Source organism: Phodopus roborovskii, unplaced genomic scaffold (genome assembly GCF_943737965.1).
Source record: "Phodopus roborovskii unplaced genomic scaffold, PHOROB, whole genome shotgun sequence".
NCBI classification, from domain to species: domain Eukaryota; kingdom Metazoa; phylum Chordata; class Mammalia; order Rodentia; family Cricetidae; genus Phodopus; species Phodopus roborovskii.
Window position 1 is genome coordinate 10,915,603 of NW_026126578.1, and position 19,958 is coordinate 10,935,560.

Below are 19,958 nucleotides of genomic sequence, written 5' to 3' on the forward strand. Positions count from 1 at the left end.
CAGGCAGGCGCGCGCGCGCGCGCGCGCGCATGCACACACACACACACACACACACACACACACACCCCAACCACAGAAAGAGAGAGAGGAAGAAAGCAGAAAGAACAAACTGAATACTATGTAGCTGTCTCCATAGCAGAAGGGGGCAGTGGTTGCCTGGAGGAGGTGGGGTAGGAACTGAGCAGTGGGAAGGACAAAATGGAAAGGTGACAAAATTGAGGGTCAGACGACAAGTTCACCCAAATGTGGATGTTAAAGCTGCCTGATGGGTTTTGAAAATAACAGTGGTAAATTTTATATTAAGACAATTCTGTGACAAACCTCCTAGGGAAGAAAGAACAATATCCCCTTACCATGGCTATCATTCCAGTATGTATGATTAATTTATTTTTTCTGTATGTATATTGCTTCAAAATTGTTATCACACCTTCTCCTGTGCCTTTCTTTGTTTTTGTTTTGTTTTATTGTTTGTTTTTTCTTTCTATGACACACACAGCAATCCTGCAACATCAGAGCAGCGTGGGAAGGGGCATACATGGGTGTTTGTGTGGTATCTGTCCCTGGGTGAGACCAGGCTCTGCTCTTGGCCTGAGCTTTCTCCCAACCTGATAATGTCAGGCCCTTTTCTTACAGGAAATGTCCGCTGCCACACTGGGCCAGGTATTTTGCTGGCTCTTTTCTGATCCGTCTCCAGCTTAAGTTCTGCCCCTGCCCTACACAGCACCCTCAGCTAAGCAGGCATTCCCATGAGCTGGAGGAATATGAAGGGAAATATAGGGCACAGAGGCTAGAACAGACGCGAGGCTTTGATCACGGAGGGCTGCAAACATCCAGGGCAGGAATGTGGGCTTACTCTGTGTAGGCAGTGCTGTAGCAATAAAGCACAGGTCAATCTTCCGGGACTCTTCTTCAGGTAGGGTTAAAAAAGGTTTGTTATTTGAAAGTGAGGACCTCGAGACAGCTCTTCCTGCAACTTCTGCAGTGTCCTTTTGGCCCAACAACAACAGAGCCAGCTCGGCTTAAGAGGTGAGAAACAGACACTGACTCTTGATGAGAATCACAATGTAGCCCAGGCTGACCTTGAACCTCTAATCCTCCTGCTGGAACACTCCTGCTAGAGCAGGGCCTGAAGTATAAAACTGATAATTCACCCTGGGTCTTTGGGTCTTTAGGATCTCAGTCTTTGTAGGCACCAGTGTCAGATAAAGCTATACCAAATAAAATTATTATGCTTTAAAACATAAAAGAATATTGATCTACTTACGGTGAAAGCAGGGCCTGTCCCTAAGGCTTTGGCTGGCTTCCAGGAACCTATTCCTCATACTGGGTTGCCTTGCCCAGCCTTAATACAAGGGGAGGAGCTTAGCCCTACCTCGACTTGACATGCCATGCTTTGTTGACACCCACCAGAGGCCTCTCCCTTCCTGAACAGAAACAGAAGAGGAGTGGATTGGGGGGAGGGACGGGAGAAGAGGATGGAGGGAAGACTGGGGTCAGGATGTAAAATAAATGATAAATTTAATTATTAGTATTAGTAGTAGTAGTAGTAGCAGTAGTAAAAGAACTGTTTTTTAAAAAGCCACATCTCGTATAATGCTAGTCCAGCCGGGACTGGAGTAGCTGGGCAGACTTTCTGACTGCACAGATCATCAGTAGGATAGTTCTCATTTCTGGAAATCCTTGGTTTCAGTAATCCAATCCAGTGATTCCCAGGCTCTTGTCAAGATTTCAGAGATCAACACAACAGCAAAGGAAGCATCAGAGACACAAGGCTGCCAACTCATCATTCTGCCAAGCAGAAATGTTTAAAAAACCAATCACCACCTATAATTCTAGAATAAAATCCACTCAGCAACCTCCACTAACTGCCCCTATCTCCATCACACCCGGCACACCGCATTCCTCCTATTCTGGTCGTCATGTGATAGACTGACAAGCCTCTGCAAACGCACAGGCCACAGATGATCACGCTCTCTGGCTCAACTGGTACTTCCTGCGTCCCTTCCAAGAAGGTCTCCTTTGGCATGGAACCCAACCGCACCACTGACAGAAGTTGGCAAAAACAGCAGCAGTACAAGTTGAGTATTGTGGTGAACACCTTTACTAGCAGCACTCCAGAGGCTGAGGCAGGAGGATTACAGGTTCAAGGTCAGCCTGGGCTACATAGTGATTCTCATCAGGATAATTTTAAGCCAAACTGCCTCTGTCACTTGTTTGACCAAGAGAACCCTGTAGAAGTTACAGTGTGTGTCTAAGCCTTGGGCTCTCAAGGTTCTAGGGCATTTCTCTGTAGAAACAAGCTTCTGATAGACTCTTGGAAACAAGGACATAATCATCCAGTTATGCCTGGGCCAGCTCCATCCAACAACCCACAAGTTCACAGTAGACATCTGACGAATGACCTGGTTAAGACCCCTATGCCACCATCCTAGGGCCATAAAAACCACACAACTGAGCCCAGTCCCAATGACCAACTTAGATGTGCGCTAAATAGAGAGTTGTTTAAAGTCACTAAGTATGTGAGAGGAGGGGACACCATCTTTCTGGCCATAATTTGCATTGACCTTCTATTCTTTCCCTTTCAAACAGAAGCAGGGCTTCCCAGTGCCTAGAGCTTTACCTAAATTATCCCCTCTCCAACCTCAGGTCTGTAATACTGCTGCTTCTAGCCTGAGACTTCATCCATTCTTAAAGATTCAACATTCCTTATCATTTTGTTGGCCTTGATTGGATACTGATTACCTTGTGATATTCTCGCTATTATTTATTTTTCATAGTGTTAACTTTACACAGTTTACTACATATTGCCTTCCCAATTAGATTACTGTCTTTCATGGGCAAAGGCTTGTCTTACATTCAGGCTCCACTTCACGGGGTTGATATATTTCTTCTTATTGGTGAGATCTGGCAACCGCACAGAGACCTGAACACGCACATCCTGGGCCTCAGTGTTCTATCCATTTCTGAGCTGCATTCTGCTTCCTACAAAGCTTCTCTACCAGGTTTGTTGCGTATCTAGACGGCACCACAAAGGAGTTTGAAAACATAGGGAATGGTCACTGCTCTAGTTTTGTTTCTGCTGCTATGATGAAATATCCTGACAGAAAGCAATGCAGAGGAGGAAAAGGTTCATTTGGGTTTCAATTCCAGGCTGGAGTTCATCATTTCAGTGAAGTCAAAGCAGTCACTTCAGCAAGTAGTCACACCACATCCTGGAAACAAATACCCTTGCTTCCCCTTGCTCTCATCTAGCTTTCTCATAATCCAGGAGCCACAGCCTAGGAAATAGCACCACCCACAATGGGTGGGGTCTTCGTACATTAATCAATAATCAAGTCAGTCACCAGTAGGCATGCCTACAGGCCAACCTGATTCCTCATTAAGACTCTTCAGTAAGCTGGAGAGATAGCTCGGGGGTTAAGAGTGCTTACTACTCTTGCAGAGGACCTAAGTTTGATGTCCAGCACCTATGTGGTGGCTCACAACCACCTGAACTTCAGTTCCAGGAATCCGATGCCCTCTTCTGGCCTCTGTGGGCTCCTGCACATTGATAGTGCACATAAACACATGTAGACTCATACATATACACATAAATTGAATATTAAAAAAGATTCTTGGGGCTGGACAAACGACTCAGCAGTTAAGAGCTCTTGCTGTTCTTACTGAGAAACCCAGCTCAGTTTCCAGCATGCAGCACAGGGAAGCTCACAACCATCTCTAACTCCAGTACTAGGGAATCTGAACCCATCTTCTGGCCTCCTCAGGTACTGCACGTATGTGCTGCACAAACATACATGCAGGCAAAACATCCACACACCTAAAATAAAAATAAACAAATCTTCCAAAGGGGAAAAGAAGAGCCTCTTCTCAGATAAGCCTAGGTTATGGTTAATTAAAAACTATCAGAAAACTACGCCCCCTCCCTCCTCCTTGTGAATACCCCAAAACTAGAGAAGTGCCCAGGTCCAAAGCAATCAAAACCTCACTTGCAAAACTATTGGTTTCTCAAATCTGTTAGGGATTTCTTGAACTCTCTAGAAGCGTCCCCCTGTTATTCTAGTGACTTCCGTTTGTCCCTGGTGCTGGCCTTGGCTAATGTAGGCTCCCCGGGTCTTTCATTCCTCACTAAGGTCTTTTAAGTTAACTACAGAGCTTTGAGGGGAAGGCAGATGAAAAGCTTAGCATTGCAAATGAGGACAGCTGAGCCAGTGCTGAGAGCAAGGAAGGCTCAAAGCAGGCCTGAGGACTCCAGCTGCTGAGGTTACTGGCGGAGGGAAGCGGCAGGGGCCCTGCTGGTCTCGCCCCTGGCCTCACTTTTCTTATGTGGCCAAGAATAAGTGAGGGTCAGGTGTTTTGCTGGCCCTCCCTCTACTCCCCATTCCCAGCTCTGTCTCTACCCAGGCAGCACACTCAGCTGAGCAGGTTTTCCTATGGGCCTGACTCGTGTGTGTGTGTGTGTGTGTGTGTGTGTGTGTGTGTGTGTGTGTGTGTGTGTTGCTTTGGTTTTTTGTGATGATAATATTTGCAAATTCTGAGACAAAACCCCCTGGGGGGGAAAAAAAGAATGAGCAATGTTCTGTTGTCAAGGCTATCATTCTGATTTATATGGTTATTTCTTCTGTGATCTAAATTTTTTCAAAATTATGGTCATACCTTCTTCATATGGTGTTTAAACACCTTGTGCATTTCTTCAGCTTTCTCTAGTAGGTCATCTCTCATAACTCTCCAGAATCAGAGTAGCATGGTAAGGTAAACAGAAAGTGTGTGTGTGTGCACATGCGCGCGCATCTGTGTATGTATGTCTCTATGTGTATGTGTCTGTGTATCTGTGTGTGAATGTGTCTGTGTTTTTTCTGTGTGTGTATATCTGTCTGTGTATGTGTCTCTCTGTGTGTATTTGTGTTTCTCTCTCTGTGTCTCTGTCTCTGTCTCTGTCTCTCTCTCTGTGTGCATGTGTGTGCATGTTGTGTTACTCTGGGGCTGAGAATTCAATCAGTCTAATGATTCTAGGACTGTCTCTTGAATGAAAGCTCTGATACTTGACCCTAGCTGGCACTCAGTTTCCCAGATAAGGGGCCTTGCATTCCTTTGGGGTGCAAAGTAACTACAAAAAGCCAGCAGGGGGCTGCCATCTACCACATTGCCAAGACCCTTTACCTGTGTGAATACTCTTCTATCCCTGTGCCTCAGCCTCTAAACCATGACCTCTGCCAGCTCTCCCATCAGGAAAGTTGCCTTGAACCGCAATAGTTGACAAGCCAGCAGAAGAGGCAGGCAAGCTGAGGAGGCCAGAGCCCTGGCCCTCCATAATGCATTATACCAGAGTGCACAGGCTCTCAGAGCTCTATTCTTAGAAGATCCGTGACTTGTCCCATCCACAGATGAGCCCGTCTGCAAAATGCCACACTACTTTTTGTTTGGTTGTAACCTCCTGCTCACCCTACACTGTTTGAGAAGCCCCACTCCTGTCTCGTTCTCTCTCTCCAAATCCCCACCAGCAAAGACAGTCTCTGAAAAAGGAATCAAAAAGCCCAGTTCTGAGCTCTTGGTGGCTACCGCAGCTTCCTTCCCTGAAGTTGCTAGCACCCCAAGTCCCTGCCTAAGTACTTGGGCACAAACCCAGCTTGTGGAGAATGTGTCATCATCCCTCACTTAAACCCATAGACTCCCTCTGCTTTTATTTGTGTGAGCTATTTCTCTGGCCTCGATCTCTGGGACCAGACAACTGCCTGGGAGTTGCTCTGCTCCAATATAACTGTTGTTATACTTTTTCAATTCGGTTTGATCTGGCTTACTGTGTCAGGGGAGAAACGTATTATTTGGGGGGGGGGAGGAGGTGGTGTCAGAAAACCCATTACTTTTCATCTCCTGGTCCCCTGACACCACTAAGTTGACCTACTTTTTAGACAAGGCAGCAGATATTGAAGAGTCTGTCTCATGCCCCATGAAGACAATCCCACTCTCATGTCTGGATAGCTTTAGCTTCTCTTCCTTTCCACATCTCTTTTTCCCATCCTCTTGACCCTTCTAGACTTTTCCTTTCCTAACCATTCCTTCTGTCTCCTTTGGCCAGCTCATATTTACTTTCATCCAGCAAGGGATGGGCATCCTGTCTCTATGAACCCAGCTAATTGAGATACTTCTTATTTAAAAAAAAAAAACTGCCTAAAATTTGAACAGACTCCAACAATGGAGGCACTTAACACTCTGGCCTTGGCCTATGGCACTGACAATGAACGTGAGCTATTGCTACCCAGGGACTGTGAGAAACTTCTGACTGAGATGGAACTATATAATGAACAATACTCAGCAAAGGGACAGGGACAATTTTTTGGTGGCATCTGAGAGGCAAGACAAGTATGAGTTTGACCCACCCACCCATAGCCCCAAAGCACAGTGGACCAGATACCTTGCTGTTGATGCTACCGGAATGAAGGAGGAATTTTAGCCTTCAAGCTAACATCCTTTCAATGCCTACTGTCAGTTTCCTGGCACTATAATGAAATATTTGAGCTGGTTGACTGATAAAGAGAAAAGGGTCATTTTGACTCACAGCTTTAGAGGTTCTGCTCCATGGCCAGGAAACCCTCAGCTTTGGGTTTCTTGTGTGAGGTACTAGAGGTCAGTGGCAGGGAGCATGTGTTACAACAATCCGATATCCTGCGCCCCCACCCCCAACGCCCCAGAGGCAGGAAGCAAAAGAGGAAAAGGAAGGTGCTGGGATTCCATAAGCTACTTGGAGGCCTCCCGACTTCTGCACTGATCTCAAGCTTTCCTGCAAGTGCTCCCTCTTGGAGTTCTACCCCCTCACCGTTAACACTGCAGCCTGTGATGGGCAGTCAGCATGAGACTCTGGCGGGAATAGGTGAGGAAGTCCCTCCTTAGATGTCATCTGTGCTTTTCTCAGGAGACCAGTAGCTTGTGACTTGTCCACACAAACACCTTTCAGACATGGTGCCTTGAGTCTGATGCCACAGTGTCAAGAAGGGTCACAGTGAGGCCATTTCCCTGTCAGGTCCGCCAGTCACCACAAACTCACTACCACCATGACCACCTACACCATCTCTGCCAACTCATCCTACAGCTCTACTGTGTCTCCAGAGCGCTCACTATTCCACTTAGGTCTCACAACAGAATTACCAGCTCCTCCGTTCTTCCAGAGGGCCTGGGTTTGGTTCCCACAACCATCTGTGATTGTAGGCCCTCTTCTGGCTTCTGTGGGTTCCTGTACACACAAACTCATGACACAGATACATATGAAAAAAAAAATTAAAAAGACACTGTTCTCAGATGATTCCAGGTTGTGGTAATCTGGCAAATGAAAACTAGCCATCAGTCACTGTCCCCTGAACCATATAGGAATACTCTAGAAAACCAAACAAATACTCAAGCCCAAAGCAAGTAAGTATATCACTCCTGTCCCAGAGATGAGGAAAATGAGTTACTACACATAAAGCTAACTTTCTCAGGCCATGCAGATTATCATTACAAGGACAAACACAGATTTCTGGCATCTAGCTAAGTCCTATAATTTAATCTTAGCTTTAATTTCAACTATCAAATGAAAACAACAAAAACAAAGCCTGAGCCACGTGACTGGGGCTACATACAGACAAGTGCTTTGTAAATTGTAACGTGCGTTATATAAATACCAGGTGGCATCTGTCTCAAAGCAGACCTCCACTTTGTGGCCAAGAGGATTGGGAGGGAGCTCAGATGTCACCGCATACAATTTCCCACAAGGTCCAAGACTAGATTAGAATCATGACATTGAAAGATACTTATAAATAACCTGGTCCCGTGTCAGCCTGGGGCAATGACCACCCAAGATGAGATGGGAAAGGAGGAACATGGCTCGGTCTGAAATCCAAACATCTTTAATTCTGTCCAGTGCTCAATCAAACTAGGAGATGACCAAGTAACCTAGCTTTACCTGCTGAGCTATGATGGGACCTCAGACTCCTTCTTAACATCTCACCAACACTGATGGAAGTTAATGTCCTTCTGTTGTCCACATCATGAGTCCAGTCACACAATTAATCATTCAAATAAGAACCTTTTAGAGAATGAAAAAGGAGCTCTATTAACAGTGTGCGGGGACGAGGTATAAAGTAGGCAAACTGGAAAATATGGCCAACATTCAAGGCAGGTCTTGGTTCTTCTACGGTAGAAGTTCCATGAACCTGATTTGAAAAGATCCATATGGAGGTGATGGGTCAAAGGAAAGAACCAAAAGTCTCTGGTAAGAAAAGATGAAGCCACACCTCTGGCTTGTAGGTGTCTGCAGAAGCAGGAAACTGTCAGATTTTTTTCTCTCAGTCCACTAGCTTGGGATGCCCAGCGCCTTCCCACTGGCAAGCTACGCAGGTCTCCTCTGCTGCCTGTCTTCTTTTCTGATCTCTTTCTTCATGCTGAATAATTGGCTCCGTATTTATTTAATTAGCCAATTACAAATGGGTTCAGGTATCTGATGGAGGAAGAGCCACTTGGTTTACCCAATAATTAAATAGGCTACTTTAGATTTCTGGTTCTGAAAATTTTGCAGCCTCTTTATTTCTAGATGGCAAGATTTAAAAATGAAGGTCTCGTTATGACAAGAGTTCCAAGAGTCGAGGGACTGAGAGGGGCACTCTGCTGCTGGCCAGGCTCACCATGCCGTCACACGCGCCAAGAATCATGATCACAATCCTATCAGAGGAAGCCAGGAATGTGGCTCAATGAACAAGGGATGGACACAGCAGCAGGGACTCTCCGCCTCTGGGCCATGCTATCGGGCTGTCCTGACCACTGTCTTCCATCTTGGAGGCCCTGGGATGGCTGTTTTCTATGAAGAATGCCATGGGTTCCTTCAAGCAGAGATTTAACCAATAGTCTGAAAGGCTACACATAGAAAGCTCTGACCAGTATCGCTTCTGATTTCTTTCTGTTTTTCTCGTTTACTTTTGTCACTGGGGATGAGACTCATGACCTCTCACCTTATCTGAGGTACACAGCCCTTCTAAGTCTCTTTCATTTTCTCTGAGCTATCATGAATGCAGTAATGACGACTGTGCATGCTAGGCAAGGACTCTACTACTCAACTCTACCTCAACCCTCGCTCCACCTCTCACCTTAAGAAAGAGTCTCGTTAAGTTTCCCAGGCTAGCCTACAATGTGCGAGCCTCCTGCCTCAGCCTCTCTGACAGCTTGCCTGCAGGCTACTGGGCACACCTGTCTGCCTTTCTTTCTCTTCGCCCTTTTGTTTTCTCATCTACGGAACATTTTTAGAAGTTACTTAACTGTTGAGCAAACTTGACAGATCATCCAGTAAAGATGGCTGCAATACCAACCAGCATAGAAAATCAGTAACAACATGCTTTTTTGTTACCTTTGAATTTTCTTAGTCTCTGTATTGGGAGTATGAGAACTGTATTAATGACACGTCTTTGATGACAACCCACGACTACTGGACCAGCCATGAGTCTTACTGCCTATATGGACTTCACCTCTACTGGCCACTTTGGTTTTGTGGCCTTTCATATCCGTACCCACAACACCTGCTTGCAAGAAGCTCAGTTCATGCAGAGATGAGAGGCAGGGCAGCTACAGGGACATCCAGAACTACACAAAGGACATCAAATGTAGAGTATCGTTTAGTTCTCGAAACTTCTGTAGGAAACAGATGTGTGTTCTCTAGATAGCGAAACTAGGTTCAGAGAGGTTAAGTCACTGGAAGAGAGTGAGAGGGACGCAGGATTAGAACCCAGCCCAGACTTCTCCTCAGCTGTTCTGCCATCTCCCAGGGAACTGATGCCTGCCAAGTCTGTCTGCCTATCAGTAAGCCACAATCCAAGATTTCAAAGTACGCGCGTATAGAGTCCCTGCAACCAAGACCAACTTCAATCTTGTGTTTCACTCAGAGGACATACTTAAAGGGACTTAAGCACATGGTCCCAGTTGCCTGACTCAGGGCTGAGATCACCAGCCCCTGTGTGAGAGAAGGGCCCACAATCAGGTAGAGCATAGCCCACCAAGGTCTAGTGTCCCTTTATCAGGACAGCAGCTCGAAAGGTCACAATCAGCCCTCCTACCCCTCCCACTCCCTCCAGCATCACAGCTGGGGCAAAGGACAGGCTGTGCCTCCCTTGGCCAATCTCTCACATAAATTAACAGTGGCAACTGATGAGGGACAAAAGATGTCACAGGAGGGCAAAGAGAAGGAGGGGGTAATTGGAACAGTAGAGCCCTCAGCCCAAGCATCTTTGTGGCTCTTCAGCATTTCCTCTTCTGATATTCATACTCCCCATCAAATGGTACCTGCACATTTTGGCTAGCACTAGGTATATGTCAGCTACATTATCTTGACACACAGAAGTACAAAGCTACCGACAAAATGACCCCTTAGGGCAAGCTTGGCAGCATCCAGAGCAAGGTTCAAGTACAGCCAGGCTGGAGCCCATGGGAGATGCAGAGGTGGTCAGGAAGTGAGCCTCGTACAGATATGCTCTGGCCCTGGCATCCACTGCTGCGTAGCTGTGATGCACACCCTGTCCTGAGCCTAACTGGCTGCTTCTCTCCAAGGGAACCAAAAGTGGAATCTCTTCAGAAACGAGGCATTATATACTTTTGAGAACTCCACTCCTATCTCCCCACTGCAACCATTAGTAACAGAGTACCATTGTGTGTCTACAACATAGGTTCCGACTACATGGAAGGACTATTCTTTGAGTCTCCAGATCAAAACAAACAGATAGACGTTTGGCACCTGGAGAGTCTTGTAAAATCCCAGGCTGTGTGGCCCTTGCTTGTGCCCTAGAGTCTAGTTGGCAGTGACAGCGATTGCCAGGAGGCATGGGATGCCAGGAAGAACCATGGAATGGGTGCTAATAGCTAATCTCGGTTCTCAACTTGTCTGCATCTAGAAACAACAGAAACCCAAGCTGCTGACCGCTCCTGTGATTTGAAGCAGGAAGACCCGCCCTAAATCTGGGAGGCACCTGGTGGCAGACCAGGTAAAAGGACGTGGAAAAAGGAAACTGCTCTTGCCTGCTGCCCCTCTTTCACTGGCAAGTTCATCTCCCACGTCTTTGACATCCCTTCACCAATATCAGAACCAACTTCTCTGTGATTCCAGTGACTGATACCCAGCAGTTCTCCAGGAACCTTCCAGGCTTCTGGGGTCAGATTTGGGCTGTGGAGGCATTCAGCCTTAAGGACTGTACAATATAGAAGCTCAGCATCTCTAGTGTGAGATGGCCATGGACTCCTCTGAGCATATCCTGTAGTAAGCCAGTCCAATAAATTCCCACATCTATCTGTCCATCCATCCATCCTTCCTCCCACTGACCATATAAATGATACTTGTTTCTTTAGAGAGCCCTAGCTAATATAGGCCAGCAGGCTACTGACTCACATTTCCTAACATACATAAAACCCTCCCTCACTTTTGCCCAGGGCTGATGTTATGCTATAAAATACTATATTAGGTTTCTCTGAGTGTTTGTAGATATGCGTCTACCAGGGCCCAGGAGGTGGAAAATCCTGCTAAGTCCCTTTCTGTGGTTGGAACTGGCCAATCAGCATGTTCCCTCTGGGGTAAACAGGGGAGAGTACCCAAGGGCAAAGCTTTATAACACCAGGTAGAAGAACCCCACTACCCCTGCTACCCAGTTGGCCAGCAGATCAGGGCATCAGCTCCTTGAAAACATTGGTAACTACCATGGGTGGAGTCTTCTTGTGGATCATTTTACTTCTGGGAGGAAACCTGTGCCCTTCTGTATCCACGAAGCAGTTTTCTTCCCTTCCCATAGTCCTTCTCTCCCAACCTCAGTGCTCAAATTCTGGTCTCCTCCACGAAGTTCTGGTCTAACAGGGCAAGGATGATGCAGGAAGCGCTTGTTTGCCAGGGCTCCCTGACCTTCTACCAGCCCCACCAAGTTCTCTCAAAACCTGTTCTCAGGACAGACCCAAGTTAGACATGCTACCTAACTGCAAAAAATAAATCTGGAGGTTCCTCTCCCTGGGAGTAACTGAATTAACATACATCTATCTTTGTACCATTTGGGATAGGGAAAAGCCCATCCCAGAGGCAGAAAAGTGCCAGCATCTTGTGGCAGCCACACGCAACACTTTGGGAACTTTATAAGAGGCTCCAAAATCAAGGGGTGCATCTGATCCTAGCAAAACCTCCTTGACATTAGGGCTCAGCGGCTCAAGAAGCTGCTGGGTTCACACACTCAGGAAAGGGGCAGTTCTTCAGCTCAGCCATGTTGAAAATGACTATTCCAACAACATCCCCTTCTTCACTGCCTACAAGCCCAAGGAGGCAGGGTCTGCCCTGTGTGGATCACCGCAGAGGCCGCCCCACGAAGTCAGCCTGTCCCAAGGTGGCCTTTCCAGGACTGGACACAGCAGAAAAAAAGCCCACCAGTCTTGTAGTCCTAGTTGCATGCAGGAAAGAGAGGTGGCCATTTACAGCCAAAGCAGGGTGTAGTGACAAGTCTGCTCAAAATAACTCTGCAGTCAGTTCCTGGAGTCCTCGACATTGACACCACTCCCTTCTCAAGGGTTCTCTCAAGGAGAAGTGATTTGTAACCGAATTAGACTCCGGGGAGGTAGTGTGCATTGCACGTCTCTGATTAAGAGTACCCTCACCTTCCCCTTGTCATCTGATGGAGTACCTCACAGCCACCGTACATGCCATGAAGTCGGGGACACGGAAATTCAGGGCTCCTTGCTGTGAGAGGCTGGAGGAGCCCATCAATGCTGACCTCCTGGGGAACAGAGTGCCAGGCCTGTCCCAGAGATGGCATTAACTGGGAGGAGGGCGTCGTTTTAAAAGCACACCACACGACTGTAATGTAATGGCAGTCAAGAAGGAGGCCCCTGGCCCAGACACGGGTATTTAAAGCACTTCCACCAGAGGCCTGGAGGCCAAGGTCAGCAACAGTGCATAGGTCAGGTTTTGATGGTTAACATCCTAGGATTGACAGGTACAGAGTGCTGGGTACAAGGAGGGTCACTCCTGAAGCAAATTCCATTTAGTTCCACATCAGAATGGTTTGAGCTACCTCCTCGCCTGAGGGCTTCATGTCCAATATTCTGTAAGAAGACCTCAGCATCACACTTAATCAGCTAAAAACCATGTTTGTGTGATGTGCATGTGGACAGGTTTTCAAAAGGAAAAGGCACCCATAAGTCGAAAAGAGTATCCACGGCAGGCGGTTTACAGGAGTGGAACATGAAGGGCACACTGTCCCAGCCCCCAGGCTCCCTATCTCTGAGTACTCATTTATAAAGGGTCTTAACAGTGACACCTTTGTCAGAGGTGTGTGATATGGTGTGATACAGTGACTTCTGCAGTTGGTTCCAAGGGCTCAGTAACTCCCCTCCTCCTGTCGTGGCTCCCCCCGGTCCAGGGGGTTGGATCCCAGTTGCCCTTGTCAGGACTCCAGGCTAGGATGGATCAGAGCACAGCACATGGGAGCCTGGTTTCCAGACAGAAAGACTGTGCTCCCTCATCGGCAAGTCAACAGAGGCAAGCTGTATCAATACCATTCCCTAAGCGGTCTTATTTATTCAGTGGAGGTGGCAGAAGGTAGCTGTGTGGCTGTTAGGAAGGCACCGAGGGTTGGAACTTGTGAATCTTACAGCTGACCCCATCTCTCCACCCTTTCCTCTGTCCCCTCCCAGTGGAGCTTCTACGGTGTGCTTCACACCTTCTCAGCCCTGGGCACAGTGAATAAGCAAGAGAAGGGAGAGTGAACAGGCAGCAAAAGGCCTTGCTCTTATGGAGCTTGGACTCAGCAAGAAGAACTAGGCGTGAAGTGAGAGGACAAATGAGTATTTTCAAAAATAGCAGTGAGCTGGCACACGCTTAGTGGTGTTCAAAGGCAATCTGTGCACTAGGACCAGAGGTGTGTGCGGGGGAAGCTCTAGGTGCACATGGGGATGCCCTCCTTCCTGCAAGTCCACTGTATGTAAGCTGGCTCTCACTCCTCTGAGAGGTCAGGGAGAAAAGGCCATCATGGGCATGAAGGTCACTAAGCTCACCAGGAGAGAGTGGCCGGTAAAGGGGTCTGAGGAAGAGACTGTAGGAACTCTGCAGGCTGACTAAGACTGACATGCAAGAGAGGTCTGTTGGACAGAAAAGTGAAGGAGAAAACCATGGTGGCAGGGGTATGTGGAGTATTGCCAGCAAGCGATCATGCCCCAGCAAGACCAAGCATATCCACACAGACTATGGAAGGTGAGTGTGGAAGGGGCCCTGAGCCACAGGTCTGTATCCTGTCCTGCTGACCATTATGCAACACACTGTCAAGTCAGAGTTGCTCCTGCTGCTCATTTTCCTCGTTGTAATGATACCATTCAGAAGTCCACCCTGAGGGTGCTGGGTGTTCATGACAAGGACCAGGGCCACAGTGGGAACCTGAACAGCAAAATGTGCATATGGCTTTGGGAACACAAGTGAGCAACTCTCATCTAAGAAAAAGAAACAGAAGATAAAAGACAAGTAATATCTCCAAGGGAAATCTGAAATGCAAAGGAGAATAAAAAGGTAAAACAGCCAGGAAGAGAAAATGTAAGAGAACGAGTATAAAATGCAACCATGGCTGGACACTCACAGTTCAACTCCCCACAGTTAGAGTGCCCTGGGACCCACCCAAAGAGGGGGTGTAGCTGGGTAAGAGGAGCGCATGGTAAAGTCAGGGTGATCTCTAAATCCATGGCTCCTCATGCTCTGTGGCAAAGGCCTGGTGGGCACGAATTCAGCACAGCACTGACCAACATCTGACTCTAGGAGCCCAGAAGGCAACTCCAGGTTACAAATGTTATATTGATGTTTCTGAGAAGTAAGTTGGCCTTGGGAGAAAGTAAGTCTATGTCCAGAAACCAGAGTTACTCCTGGATTCAGACCTCCCTCTGGCTTGAGGTCACATCTGTTGCTCAGGCATGCCCACATTCAGTAAGAAGTAAAATACGTTTGGGAAATTCCAGCTTATAAGAAGATGAATGGTGTCTGCTACAGGACTTCTCAGAGCCTCTGAACACTCACATGCCCTATGACAGTCAGAGGAATAGGCTGGGGTATGAGCATTGTGACATTCCGAGTTTTATCTCAGAACAGCTATTCATATCTCAAAAGATACTGGATTTCCTAAGACCAGTGGCTGGGAGGCCCTGGCTTATGCATAAGGACACCAGTGGAACCTGGTACCACCCACTAAACACACATGATTAAACTCTGTCCATCCCAGGGAGCTGGTGCCCTGCCCATGGCTCCTAACACATAACCTTTAGATTGTTCACCACTGTAAAACTATCACTGTCAAGCTCAGACCTGTGAAGGACCTCAAAGGAGACCACACTGTGTAGGTGGTCAGCCTTTTAAGAGAAATACTCAAGGTGACAAGAAGCCAAGAGGATCAAAGTACCCAAGCAGTTGGCAAGCCATTGGATAATTCATACATAGCTCCGGTTGACAGTGTTGGCCCCATTTTACTGGCAAGGAAAGCAGGGCTCAGAGAAGCCAAGAATCTTACCCCAGGCCCTATGGCTAGCACAGGATGGAGCTGGGAGGTCAGTGTGGGATGGCCTCACTGAGTCCCATTCTCTTGTCACTACTTCATGCTAGGCACTACTGTGAGTGCGGAGATACTCGTGGAAGATATTTGAAAACTCTAGAGTCTTAGCTTCGGAGGCCTTCATAGTCCTACCATAGAAATGTGCACACAAATGTCGGGGAGACAAAATGGTACCTGGGACAGAGGGAGAGAAGCAGTTTCCGCTGGGGAGGGGACAGACGACGCATAGAGGGCCCACATTTGGGCTAGACCTCAATGAACAACAAGGTCCCATAATAAGATATCCAGAGAGGGCTTTCTGTATGAAAGGATCATGGTGAACACAGAACTGGGAATGCCAGGGTACCTTTGGAGACCCGTGTGGCCATGTGGAGTTGAGGAAGCAGCAGTAGGGTTGGCAAGACAGGGGACGAGGGTCATCCAGCTAAAGCCACCATGAACTTCAGCAGTAGTAGGGCAAGTGGTCTCAAGACAATTGGGCTTGGGAGTGGCATGTCAGTGGGCTCCAGCAGCCTTGCTGGCAACAAATTGGTGCAATAAACTAATCCTACAATTCTAGCACACTTTTTTTTTCAGAAGCAATAATTGGCATGGCAATTTCCACAGAAATGGGGAAAGAACCTTGGAGGGCAGTTGGGGGTCTGGGGATCTCAGAAACATTGAGATCCATCCAAGAGCTCATTGATTGGATGATCATATTTCTGCTTGCTCAGACATCATTTCTCCTGCATTCCTTGTGGTAGGCTTGACAAGGGCCCTGCTTTCCACTGTTCTCTGCAGGCGGGCCCTTTTGATTATTCCTACAGAATGGCATTGACACCTCCTCAACAAGCGATCCCAGAGCTCTGGAGCTGGATTTCTCTCCGATCCCATGACTTTTTTCAGGTCCCCACAGCTTGCAAATGTATCAAATCCATTTTTATAGGCACCTGTTAAATAGCTCTTTTACATATCCCTCCAGATAGTCATTCTCTGGTTGAAATGATTTGTTGAGCAATGAAAATGGTCAGACTATGCTGGGCAAATGGCCAAGATCGGGCCAGAATTGGAGTTCCTTTATCTGCACCTTGCTGTTCCATCTTCCAAGTCTCTGAGCAGATTGTGCTGCTAGGCCCATGGCTGGAAGACATGCAGTTAGAGAGCTTGTCTTGTGACAGACCCTCATTGTTCATATGTCTCTTCTTCCTGGAGAGCAGGGTGTGAGCAACCACAGCCACAAGCGCACCTGCTGTCAGGACTCAGAGAAATAGCTCATAGTGAAGTTCATCACACACCCCAGCGCCTGACCTAGTTCTCCAAGGGCCTGGCACGAGACACTTGCACCCAGTCAGGAGCCCTGTAGACACGTGCCTTAGAGAGACCAACACCCATCCCGCTCCACAGTCCTTTGGGTGTCTGCCTGCATGGACCCTCACAATTTCCACTTTCCAGAGTATTTTCCCAAGTCGTCATCAGAAACAAGGCTAACAGAACCTCTGCCCTTTTGGCCCTGTTGACCCTGCTGAAAAACATCACTTAAGGTTCCAAGGACAAATGTCAGGGAGGCCAGTGTTTATCATTGCTTGCAAGTAGCAGCTGGTAGATGATGAGACTAGCCAGCTGTATAAACCTGTAGCAATGATCACAAAAGGTCATGTTGGTACTTAGATAGCACGGCTGGGTAAGGCATGAAGGTAACATCTGTGCCAGGCTGGTGTTCACTGGAACCACAGCATGGCACCAGCTGGTTTCATTTGCTACCTGCCTGGCTGGGCAGGAGAATTCCATACTTGTGATCTGTTTTATTATCACTCCCCAAACATAAGAAACACACAGCCTAGCATGTGTGTACCAGCATTGGCTACTGCTACAAAAAAGAAAAAAAGAAAGAAAAGAAAAAAGAAAAAGAAAGACAAGGAAAAGAAAACAAACAAAAAAAAAAAAAAAAAAAAAAAAGAGGAAAAGGATGCTCAGAAGTTTTATGACAAGGGTGATGACAATCAGCATCATCAAGAGGGAGGGCAGGAGGGCAGGAGCCCAATCCTTTGGTAGCTGTCTCCTTCTACCCTTTCTTACAGATCATTTCCAAGAACCAGTCCAGGTTGTCCCATTCTTTGCTCAGTGCTGAGGTTGATAAACACAGGTTTTCGAAGCCACCCAAACACCCTTGCACCCATATAGTTCAGCTCAGGAGCGGAGTGAGGCACAGGTCACACAGCCTACCATTTGAGTTCTTAGGAGTCTACAGGTTTTCTCCTTGGGCCTGTCTTCCAGCAGGGCCAAGGGAAATCTGCAGGAAGAGAGGCTGCCTGTGTGGTTGCAGTAGCATGCAACACGCTCTCCCTGAAGACCCTCTCACCTACAGCACCAATCAGCACTAAAGGGGACTGAGGCAACAGCATGGACCCCTTGGCCATGAATCAGGACTAAGCTGCAGGGAGAAGGCAGCTCTGGAATCTAGAAAAGACTTTTCCTGCCTCCCAGTGAAAGCCTGCCTGGGGAAGTCTGGGGATCCAGATGACTCCCCTCCCCAGGCTTTCCATCTCCCCAGATGAAGGAAAACAGACACAGCAGTTCCTTCTCTGCCCTAGGCTTTCCTGTTGAGGGTAGATTCAGAGACAGAGACACCGATCACAAGAGGGGCTAGGAGGAATTGCTCACTGGGTTAATGCCCCTGCCATTGTCAAAGGCTCTGCAATCTTATTCTCACTAGAATTCTCTTCAGTGTGTTCAGAGACTTCTAGGGCAGCAATTTGAGAGGAAGAAGACATGGTTGCCTCCTGAGCAGCCGAAGGCCCCTCCAGAGACTGCTGAGTCAGGGAAGCATAGCAAATATTTAGTACCCTGGGGTCCCATTTGGCTCTTGGTTATACACATCCCCCTTATAATAATGCACCTGGCATCCAAGTCCCTTCATCTGCACATCCCTCTCCACACAATTTACCCTATGTCAGCAGAAAGCCTTTCCCCAACCCACACCTGCAGTGGGCTACACATTTTTCCACCCCTCAACAACTGAGTAAGTTCCTCCATCCTTGGTCACAATTGAATTTAGACAGTTTCAATTCAAGTGTATTCCCCATGTATCGAGGTACCAAGAAAAGAAGGACTGATCTGACTTGAACTAGTTTTGGTTGCATCCACAGCAAAACAAAACTAACTATTTCCTCTAGTAACCTTTTAGGGAGAATCTTCTCTTTACCATCTTATGTCTACATATAATTGGATATGCATATGATTAAAGTCATATGCATTGTGGGAAAGGACATGGGTAGTACAGAAATGATTAAATAATCTAACCTATCAATACACACTCATAGATACACACATAGCTACACATACAAACACACACACAAACATTCACGTACACGCACATACACATACACAACCACTCATAATCACACACACACACTGGCAAACCCTATTCACACTCATACTCACACACTCTCACATACATGATCCAGATGCTTTTCACTCAGGGCTTTATTTTTGCTGGCTCACTTTAAACATTTGGTTTTGGCTTCCTTTGTACAAAAGGATTCACAGAAATCATGGCCCTTTAGCAACAAAAGCTATATTACATACTTCCTCACTAAGGTCCATGTCTTGAAGACCTCTTATGGTGATTCTGGAAGTAAAACATGGCAGGCTTGATGCACAGCCAGAGTCTGTTTCCAGGTTGTGACAATGTGTCTTGCCCCAAGTGAGGGAATGAAGGTTTTGTAACACTGTACCCAATCACCTGGCCAAACCACACTGCTCTGGAGAGTGACTAATAGACACAGAACACAGAATGCTGCCATTGGAGGCTGTCAGACAAACCCAAGGCAGGGTCTCTGAGAGCAGCATGGTGCCAGCCTGCTGAAGTCTATAGCTGACCGGTGGGAAGATCTGCACCACCAACAGGAACCTCCTGCTCAGAGTCCAGTTCCCCAGAGCTCCCTGCGCCACTCCATGCCAAGCTCCCTGCTAGCGCCTCTCCATGCCAAGCTCCCTGCTAGCGCCTCTCCATGCCAAGCTCCCTGCTAGCGCCTCTCCATGCCGTCTCCCACCTGTGCTTTCTCCTCTCTGGCCAAGTTTTCTTTCAAGTCTGTTTCCTTCTGTCCCCTGCCCTGACAGCAACCTGTGCTGCACATCCAAAGACCTTCCAGTCCTGGCCGGAGTTGTGCTGGCATGAAGGGAACGTGGGTGGACTGCTTTGTAAAGGGGAACACTTGCAGTGTCAGTCAGGGAAGAGGTCGTAAGATCCTAAAGGAAGCAGTAAGAGGAGAAAGCCCAGAGATGAAGGACCTAACTTCAAAAGGAAACAAACCCAGAAGTCAGATAACTTCTGTGGTTCTCTAAGCACAACTGCCAAAGAGAATTAGGAATTGGGGGCAAAACCTGAAATGGGAATCTTAATAAAACTCTACACTT

General features: G+C 47.4%; 1 protein-coding gene across 15 annotated transcripts in view; it reads right to left on the reverse strand.

Moving 5' to 3' along the window:
- Nucleotides 1-19,958, reverse strand: part of Cacna1c (calcium voltage-gated channel subunit alpha1 C) — a 614,413-nt gene that overhangs the window by 210,413 nt on the left and 384,042 nt on the right. The gene's annotated exons all lie outside the window — the stretch shown is intronic.